Consider the following 9,141-nt stretch of genomic DNA (forward strand, 5'->3'; position numbering starts at 1 on the left):
TCATGGTCAGATGGAATTCCAGTCATGGGGCAGCTGGAACTCCGGAAATGGGGTAGCCGGAATTCCGGTCATGGGGCAGCCGGAACTCCGCTCATGGGGCAGCCGGAACTCCGGTCATGGGGCAGATGGAACTCCGGTCATGGGGCAGCCGGAACTCCAGTCATGGGGCAGATGGTACTCCAGTCATGGGGCAGATGGAACTCCGGTCATGGGGCAGATGGAAGTCCGGTCATGGGTCAGTCGGAACTCCAGTCAAGGGGCAGCTGGAACTCCGGTAATGGGGCAGCCGGAACTCCGGTCATGCGGCAGCGGGATCTCCGGTCATGGGGCAGCCGGAACTCCAGTCATGGGTCAGATGGAATTCCAGTCATGGGGCAGATGGAACTCCAGTCATGGGTCAGATGGAATTCCAGTCATGGGGCAGATGGAACTCCAGTCATGGGGCAGATGGAACTGCAGTCATGGGTCAGATGGAACTCCAGTCATGGGGCCGATGGAACTCCAGTCATGGGTCAGATGGAATTCCAGTCATGGGGCAGATGGAAGTCCAGTCATGGGGCAGATGGAACTCCAGTCATGGGGCAGCCGGATCTCCAGTCATGGGGCCGATGGAACTCCAGTCATGGGGAAGATGGAATTCCAGTCATGGGGCAGATGGAACTCCAGTCATGGGGCAGATGGTACTCCAGTCATGTGGCAGCAGGATCTCCGGTCAAGGGGCAACCGGAACTCCAGTCATGGGGCAGCTGGTACTCCTGTCATGGGGAAGATGGAACTCTGGTCATGGGGCAGCTGGAACTCCAGTCATGGGGCAGCTGGAACTCCAGTCATGGGGCAGCCGGAGCTCCGGTTATGGGGCAACCAGAACTCTAGTCATGGGGCAGCTGGAACTCCGGTCATGGGGCAGATGGAACTCTAGTCATTGGGCAGCTGGAACTCCAGTCATGGGGCAGCTGGAACTCCGGTCATGGGGCAGATTGAACTCCAGTCAAGGGGCAGATGGAACTCCAGTCATGGGGCAGCTGGCACTCCGGTTATGGGGCAGATTGAACTCCTGTCATGGGGCTGATTGAACCCCAGTCAAGGGGCAGATGGAAATCCAGTCATGGGGCAGCAGGCACTCCGGTCATGTCGCAGCTGGAACTCCAGTCATGGGGCAGATGGAACTCCAGTCATTGGGCAGCTGGAACTCCAGTCATGGGGCAGCTGGAACTCCAGTCATGGGGCAGCTGGTACTCCTGTCATGGGGAAGATGGAACTCTGGTCATGTGGCAGATTGAACTCCAGTCCAGGGGCAGATGGAACTCCAGTCATGGGGCCTATGGAACTCCAGTCATGGTCAGATGGAATTCCAGTCATGGGGCAGATGGAGCTCTGGTAATGGGGCATATAGAACTCCAGTCATGGGGCAGTTGGAACTCCAGTCTTTGGGCAGCCAGAACTCCAGTCATGGGGCAGATGGAACTCCAGTCATGGGGCAGCCGGAACTCCAGTCATGGGGCAGGGGGTACTCCAGTCATGGGGCAGATGGAACTCCGGTCATGGGGCAGATGGAAGTCCGGTCATGGGGCAGTCGGAATTCCAGTCAAGGGGCCTATGGAACTCCAGTCATGGTCAGATGGAATTCCAGTCATGGGGCAGATGGAACTCCAGTCATGGGGCAGATGGTACTCCAGTCATGTGGCAGCCGGATCTCCGGTCATGGGGCAACCGGAACTCCAGTCATGGGGCAGATGGTACTCCTGTCATGGGGAAGATGGAACTCTGGTCATGGGGCAGCTGGAACTCCAGTCATGGGGCAGCTGGAACTCCAGTCATGGGGCAGCCGGAGCTCCAGTTATGGGGCAACTGGAACTCTAGTCATTGGGCAGCTGGAACTCTGGTCATGGGGCAGATGGAACTCCGGTCATGGGGCAGCTGGAACTCCAGTCATGGGGCAGCTGGAACTCCAGTCATGGGGCAGATGGAGCTCCGGTAATGGGGCAGCTGGAACTCCAGTCATGGGGCAGATGGAACTCCAGTCTTTGGGCAGCCAGAACTCCAGTCATGGGTCAGATGGAACTCCAGTCATGGGGCCAATGGTACTCCAGTCATGGGTCAGATGGAATTCCAGTCATGGGGTAGATGGAACTCCAGTCATGGGGCAGATGGAACTCCAGTCATGGGTCAGATGGAACTCCAGTCATGGGGCAGCCGGATCTCCAGTCATGGGGCCGATGGAACTCCAGTCATGGGGCAGATGGAACTCGAGTCATGGGGCAGATGGAACTCCAGTCATGGGTCAGATGGAACTCCAGTCATGGGGCCAATGGTACTCCAGTCATGGGTCAGATGGAATTCCAGTCATGGGGCAGATGGAACTCCAGTCATGGGGCAGATGGAACTCCAGTCATGGGTCAGATGGAACTCCAGTCATGGGGCAGCCGGATCTCCAGTCATGGGGCCGATGGAACTCCAGTCATGGGGCAGATGGAATTCCAGTCATGGGGCAGATGGAACTCCAGTCATGGTGCAGATGGTACTCCAGTCATGTGGCAGCCGGATCTCCGGTCATGGGGCAACCCGAACTCCAGTCATGGGGCAGCTGGTACTCCTGTCATGGGGAAGATGGAACTCTGGTCATGGGGCAGCTGGAACTCCAGTCATGGGGCAGCTGGAACTCCAGTCATGGGGCAGCCGGAGCTCCGGTTATGGGGCAACCGGAACTCTAGTCATGGGGCAGATGCAACTCCGGTCATGGGGCAGATGGAACTCTAGTCATTGGGCAGCTGGAACTCCAGTCATGGGGCAGCTGGAACTCTGGTCATGGGGCAGATTGAAATCCAGTCATGGGGCAGATTGAACTCCAGTCAAGGGGCAGATGGAACTCTAGTCATGGGGCAGCTGGCACTCCGGTCATGGGGCAGATTGAACTCCTGTCATGGGGCTGATTGAACCCCAGTCAAGGGGCAGATGGAACTCCAGTCATGGGGCAGCAGGCACTCCGGTTATGTCGTAGCTGGTACTCCAGTCATGGGTCAGATGGAACTCCAGTCATGGGGAAGCTGGAACTCCAGTGATGGGGAAGCTGGAACCGGTCATGGGGCAGCTGGGACTCCAGTCATGGGGCAGCTGGAACTCCAGTCATGGGGCAGCCGGAGCTCCAGTCATGGGGCCGATGGAACTCCAGTCATGGGGCAGCCGGAGCTCCAGTCATGGGGCCGATGGAACTCCAGTCATGGGTCAGATGGAATTCCAGTCATGGGGCAGATGGAACTCCGGTCATGGGGCAGATGGAACTCCAGTCATGGGTCAGATGGAACTGCAGTCATGGGGCCTATGGAACTCCAGTCATGGTCAGATGGAATTCCAGTCATGGGGCAGCTGGAACTCCGGTCATGGGGTAGCCGGAATTCCGGTCATGGGGCAGCCGGAACTCCGCTCATGGGGCAGCCGGAATTCCGGTCATGGGGCAGATGGAACTCCGGTCATGGGACAGCCGGAACTCCAGTCATGGGGCAGATGGTACTCCAGTCATGGGGCAGATGGAACTCCGGTCATGGGGCAGATGGAAGTCCGGTCATGGGGCAGTCGGAACTCCAGTCAAGGGGCAGCCGGAACTCCGGTAATGGGGCAGCCGGAACTCCGGTCATGCGGCAGCGGGATCTCCGGTCATGGGGCAGCCGGAACTCCAGTCATGGGTCAGATGGAATTCCAGTCATGGGGCAGATGGAACTCCAGTCATGGGTCAGATGGAATTCCAGTCATGGGGCAGATGGAACTCCAGTCATGGGGCAGATGGAACTCCAGTCATGGGTCAGATGGAACTCCAGTCATGGGGCCGATGGAACTCCAGTCATGGGTCAGATGGAATTCCAGTCATGGGGCAGATGGAAGTCCAGTCATGGGGCAGATGGAACTCCAGTCATGGGGCAGCCGGATCTCCAGTCAAGGGGCCGATGGAACTCCAGTCATGGGGCAGATGGAATTCCAGTCATGGGGCAGATGGAACTCCAGTCATGGGGCAGATGGTACTCCAGTCATGTGGCAGCAGGATCTCCGGTCATGGGGCAACCGGAACTCCAGTCATGGGGCAGCTGGTACTCCTGTCATGGGGAAGATGGAACTCTGGTCATGGGGCAGCTGGAACTCCAGTCATGGGGCAGCTGGAACTCCAGTCATGGGGCAGCCGGAGCTCCGGTTATGGGGCAACCGGAACTCTAGTCATGGGGCAGCTGGAACTCCGGTCATGGGGCAGATGGAACTCTAGTCATTGGGCAGCTGGAACTCCAGTCATGGGGCAGCTGGAACTCCGGTCATGGGGCAGATTGAACTCCAGTCATGGGGCAGATTGAACTCCAGTCAAGGGGCAGATGGAACTCCAGTCATGGGGCAGCTGGCACTCCGGTTATGGGGCAGATTGAACTCCTGTCATGGGGCTGATTGAACCCCAGTCAAGGGGCAGATGGAAATCCAGTCATGGGGCAGCAGGCACTCCGGTCATGTCGCAGCTGGAACTCCAGTCATGGGGCAGCTGGAACTCCAGTCATGGGGCAGCTGGTACTCCTGTCATGGGGAAGATGGAACTCTGGTCATGTGGCAGATTGAACTCCAGTCCAGGGGCAGATGGAACTCCAGTCATGGGGCAGCTGGCACTCCGGTCATGGGGCAGATTGAACTCCAGTCATGGGGCAGATTGAACCCCAGTCAAGGGGCAGATGGAACTCCAGTCATGGGGCAGCAGGCACTCCGGTCATGTCGCAGCTGGAACTCCAGTCATGGGGCAGATGGAACTCCAGTCATTGGGCAGCTGGAACTCCAGTCATGGGGCAGCTGGAACTCCAGTCATGGCGCAGCTGGAACTCCAGTCATGGGTCAGCCGGATCTCCGGTCATGGGGCAACCGGAACTCCAGTCATGGGGCAGCTGGAACTCCGGTCATGGGGAAGATGGAACTCCGATCATGGGGCAGCTGGAACTCCAGTCATGGGCCAGCTGGAACTCCAGTCATGGGGCAGCCGGAGCTCCATTTATGGGGCAACCGGAACTCTAGTCATGGGGCAGCTGGCACTCCGGTCATGGGGCAGATTGAACTCCAGTCATGGGGCAGATTGAACCCCAGTCAAGGGGCAGATGGAAATCCAGTCATGGGGCAGCAGGCACTCCGGTCATGTCGCAGCTGGAACTCCAGTCATGGGGCAGCTGGAACTCCAGTCATGGGGCAGCTGGTACTCCTGTCATGGGGAAGATGGAACTCTGGTCATGTGGCAGATTGAACTCCAGTCCAGGGGCAGATGGAACTCCAGTCATGGGGCAGCTGGCACTCCGGTCATGGGGCAGATTGAACTCCAGTCATGGGGCAGATTGAACCCCAGTCAAGGGGCAGATGGAACTCCAGTCATGGGGCAGCAGGCACTCCGGTCATGTCGCAGCTGGAACTCCAGTCATGGGGCAGATGGAACTCCAGTCATTGGGCAGCTGGAACTCCAGTCATGGGGCAGCTGGAACTCCAGTCATGGCGCAGCTGGAACTCCAGTCATGGGTCAGCCGGATCTCCGGTCATGGGGCAACCGGAACTCCAGTCATGGGGCAGCTGGAACTCCGGTCATGGGGAAGATGGAACTCCGATCATGGGGCAGCTGGAACTCCAGTCATGGGCCAGCTGGAACTCCAGTCATGGGGCAGCCGGAGCTCCATTTATGGGGCAACCGGAACTCTAGTCATGGGGCAGCTGGAACTCCGGTCATGGGGCAGATGGAACTCCGGTCAAGGGGCAGCTGGAACTCCAGTCATGGGGCAGCTGGAACTCCAGTCATGGGGCAGAGGGAGCTCCGGTAATGGGGCAGCTGGAACTCCAGTCATGGGGCAGCTGGAACTCCAGTCATGGGGCAGATGGAGCTCCGGTCATGGGGCAGCCGGAACTCCAGTCCTGGGGCAGCTGGAACTCCGGTCATGGGGCAGATGGAACTCCGGTCATGGGGCAGCCGGAACTCCAGTCATGGGGCAGATGGTACTCCAGTCATGGGGCAGATGGAACTCCGGTCATGGGGCAGATGGAAGTCCGGTCATGGGGCAGTCGGAACTCCAGTCAATGGGCAGCCGGAACTCCGGTCATGGGGCAGCCGGAACTCCGGTCATGGGGCAGCCGGAACTCCGGTCATGGGGCAGCGGGATCTCCGGTCATGGGGCAGCCGGAACTGCAGTCATGGGTCTGATGGAATTCCAGTCATGGGGCAGATGGATCTCCAGTCATGGGGCAGATGGAACTCCAGTCATGGGTCAGATGGAATTACAGTCATGGGGCAGATGGAACTCCGTTCATGGGGCAGATGGAAGTCCGGTCATGGGGTAGTCGGAACTCCAGTCAAGGGGCAGCCGGAACTCCGGTCATGGGGCAGCGGGATCTCCGGTCATGGGGCAGCCGGAACTCCAGTCATGGGGCAGCTGGATCTCTGGTCATGGGGCAGATTGAACTCCAGTCATGGGGCAGATTGAACTCCAGTCAAGGGGCAGATGGAACTCTAGTCATGGGGCAGCTGGCACTCCGGTCATGGGGCAGATTGAACTCCTGTCATGGGGCTGATTGAACCCCAGTCAAGGGGCAGATGGAACTCCAGTCATGGGGCAGCAGGCACTCCGGTCATGTCGTAGCTGGTACTCCAGTCATGGGTCAGATGGAATTCCAGTCATGGGGCAGATGGAACTCCGTTCTTGGGGCAGATGGAACTCCAGTCATGGGTCAGATGGATCTCCAGTCATGGGGCAGCCGGATCTCCAGTCATGGGGCAGCTGGAACTCCGGTCATGGGGAAGATGGAACTCCGATCATGGGGCAGCTGGAACTCCAGTCATGGGCCAGCTGGAACTCCAGTCATGGGGCAGCCGGAGCTCCATTTATGGGGCAACCGGAACTCTAGTCATGGGGCAGCTGGAACTCCGGTCATGGGGCAGATGGAACTCCGGTCAAGGGGCAGCTGGAACTCCAGTCATGGGGCAGCTGGAACTCCAGTCATGGGGCAGAGGGAGCTCCGGTAATGGGGCAGCTGGAACTCCAGTCATGGGGCAGCTGGAACTCCAGTCATGGGGCAGATGGAGCTCCGGTCATGGGGCAGCCGGAACTCCAGTCCTGGGGCAGCTGGAACTCCGGTCATGGGGCAGATGGAACTCCGGTCATGGGGCAGCCGGAACTCCAGTCATGGGGCAGATGGTACTCCAGTCATGGGGCAGATGGAACTCCGGTCATGGGGCAGATGGAAGTCCGGTCATGGGGCAGTCGGAACTCCAGTCAATGGGCAGCCGGAACTCCGGTCATGGGGCAGCCGGAACTCCGGTCATGGGGCAGCCGGAACTCCGGTCATGGGGCAGCGGGATCTCCGGTCATGGGGCAGCCGGAACTGCAGTCATGGGTCTGATGGAATTCCAGTCATGGGGCAGATGGATCTCCAGTCATGGGGCAGATGGAACTCCAGTCATGGGTCAGATGGAATTACAGTCATGGGGCAGATGGAACTCCAGTCATGGGGCAGATGGAACTCCAGTCATGGGTCAGATGGAACTCCAGTCATGGGGCCGATGGAGCTCCGGTAATGGGGCAGCTGGAACTCCAGTCATGGGGCAGCTGGAACTCCAGTCATGGGGCAGATGGAGCTCCGGTAATGGGGCAGATGGATCTCCAGTCCTGGGGCAGCTGGAACTCCGGTCATGGGGCAGATGGAACTCCGGTCATGGGGCAGCCGGAACTCCAGTCATGGGGCAGATGGTACTCCAGTCATGGGGCAGATGGAACTCCGTTCATGGGGCAGATGGAAGTCCGGTCATGGGGTAGTCGGAACTCCAGTCAAGGGGCAGCCGGAACTCCGGTCATGGGGCAGCGGGATCTCCGGTCATGGGGCAGCCGGAACTCCAGTCATGGGGCAGCTGGATCTCTGGTCATGGGGCAGATTGAACTCCAGTCATGGGGCAGATTGAACTCCAGTCAAGGGGCAGATGGAACTCTAGTCATGGGGCAGCTGGCACTCCGGTCATGGGGCAGATTGAACTCCTGTCATGGGGCTGATTAAACCCCAGTCAAGGGGCAGATGGAACTCCAGTCATGGGGCAGCAGGCACTCCGGTCATGTCGTAGCTGGTACTCCAGTCATGGGTCAGATGGAATTCCAGTCATGGGGCAGATGGAACTCCGTTCATGGGGCAGATGGAACTCCAGTCATGGGTCAGATGGATCTCCAGTCATGGGGCAGCCGGATCTCCAGTCATGGGGCCTATGGAACTCCAGTCATGGTCAGATGGAATTCCAGTCATGGGGCAGCTGGAACTCCGGAAATGGGGTAGCCGGAATTCCGGTCATGGGGCAGCCGGAACTCCGCTCATGGGGCAGCCGGAACTCCGGTCATGGGGCAGATGGAACTCCGGTCATGGGGCAGCCGGAACTCCAGTCATGGGGCAGATGGTACTCCAGTCATGGGGCAGATGGAACTCCGGTCATGGGGCAGATGGAAGTCCGGTCATGGGTCAGTCGGAACTCCAGTCAAGGGGCAGCTGGAACTCCGGTAATGGGGCAGCCGGAACTCCGGTCATGCGGCAGCGGGATCTCCGGTCATGGGGCAGCCGGAACTCCAGTCATGGGTCAGATGGAATTCCAGTCATGGGGCAGATGGAACTCCAGTCATGGGTCAGATGGAATTCCAGTCATGGGGCAGATGGAACTCCAGTCATGGGGCAGATGGAACTCCAGTCATGGGTCAGATGGAACTCCAGTCATGGGGCCGATGGAACTCCAGTCATGGGTCAGATGGAATTCCAGTCATGGGGCAGATGGAAGTCCAGTCATGGGGCAGATGGAACTACAGTCATGGGGCAGCCGGATCTCCAGTCATGGGGTCGATGGAACTCCAGTCATGGGGCAGATGGAATTCCAGTCATGGGGCAGATGGAACTCCAGTCATGGGGCAGATGGTACTCCAGTCATGTGGCAGCAGGATCTCCGGTCATGGGGCAACCGGAACTCCAGTCATGGGGCAGCTGGTACTCCTGTCATGGGGAAGATGGAACTCTGGTCATGGGGCAGCTGGAACTCCAGTCATGGGGCAGCTGGAACTCCAGTCATGGGGCAGCCGGAGCTCCGGTTATGGGGCAACCAGAACTCTAGTCATGGGGCAGCTGGAA

This window comes from Hypanus sabinus, chromosome 22 (genome assembly GCF_030144855.1).
Source record: "Hypanus sabinus isolate sHypSab1 chromosome 22, sHypSab1.hap1, whole genome shotgun sequence".
Lineage (NCBI taxonomy): Eukaryota > Metazoa > Chordata > Chondrichthyes > Myliobatiformes > Dasyatidae > Hypanus > Hypanus sabinus.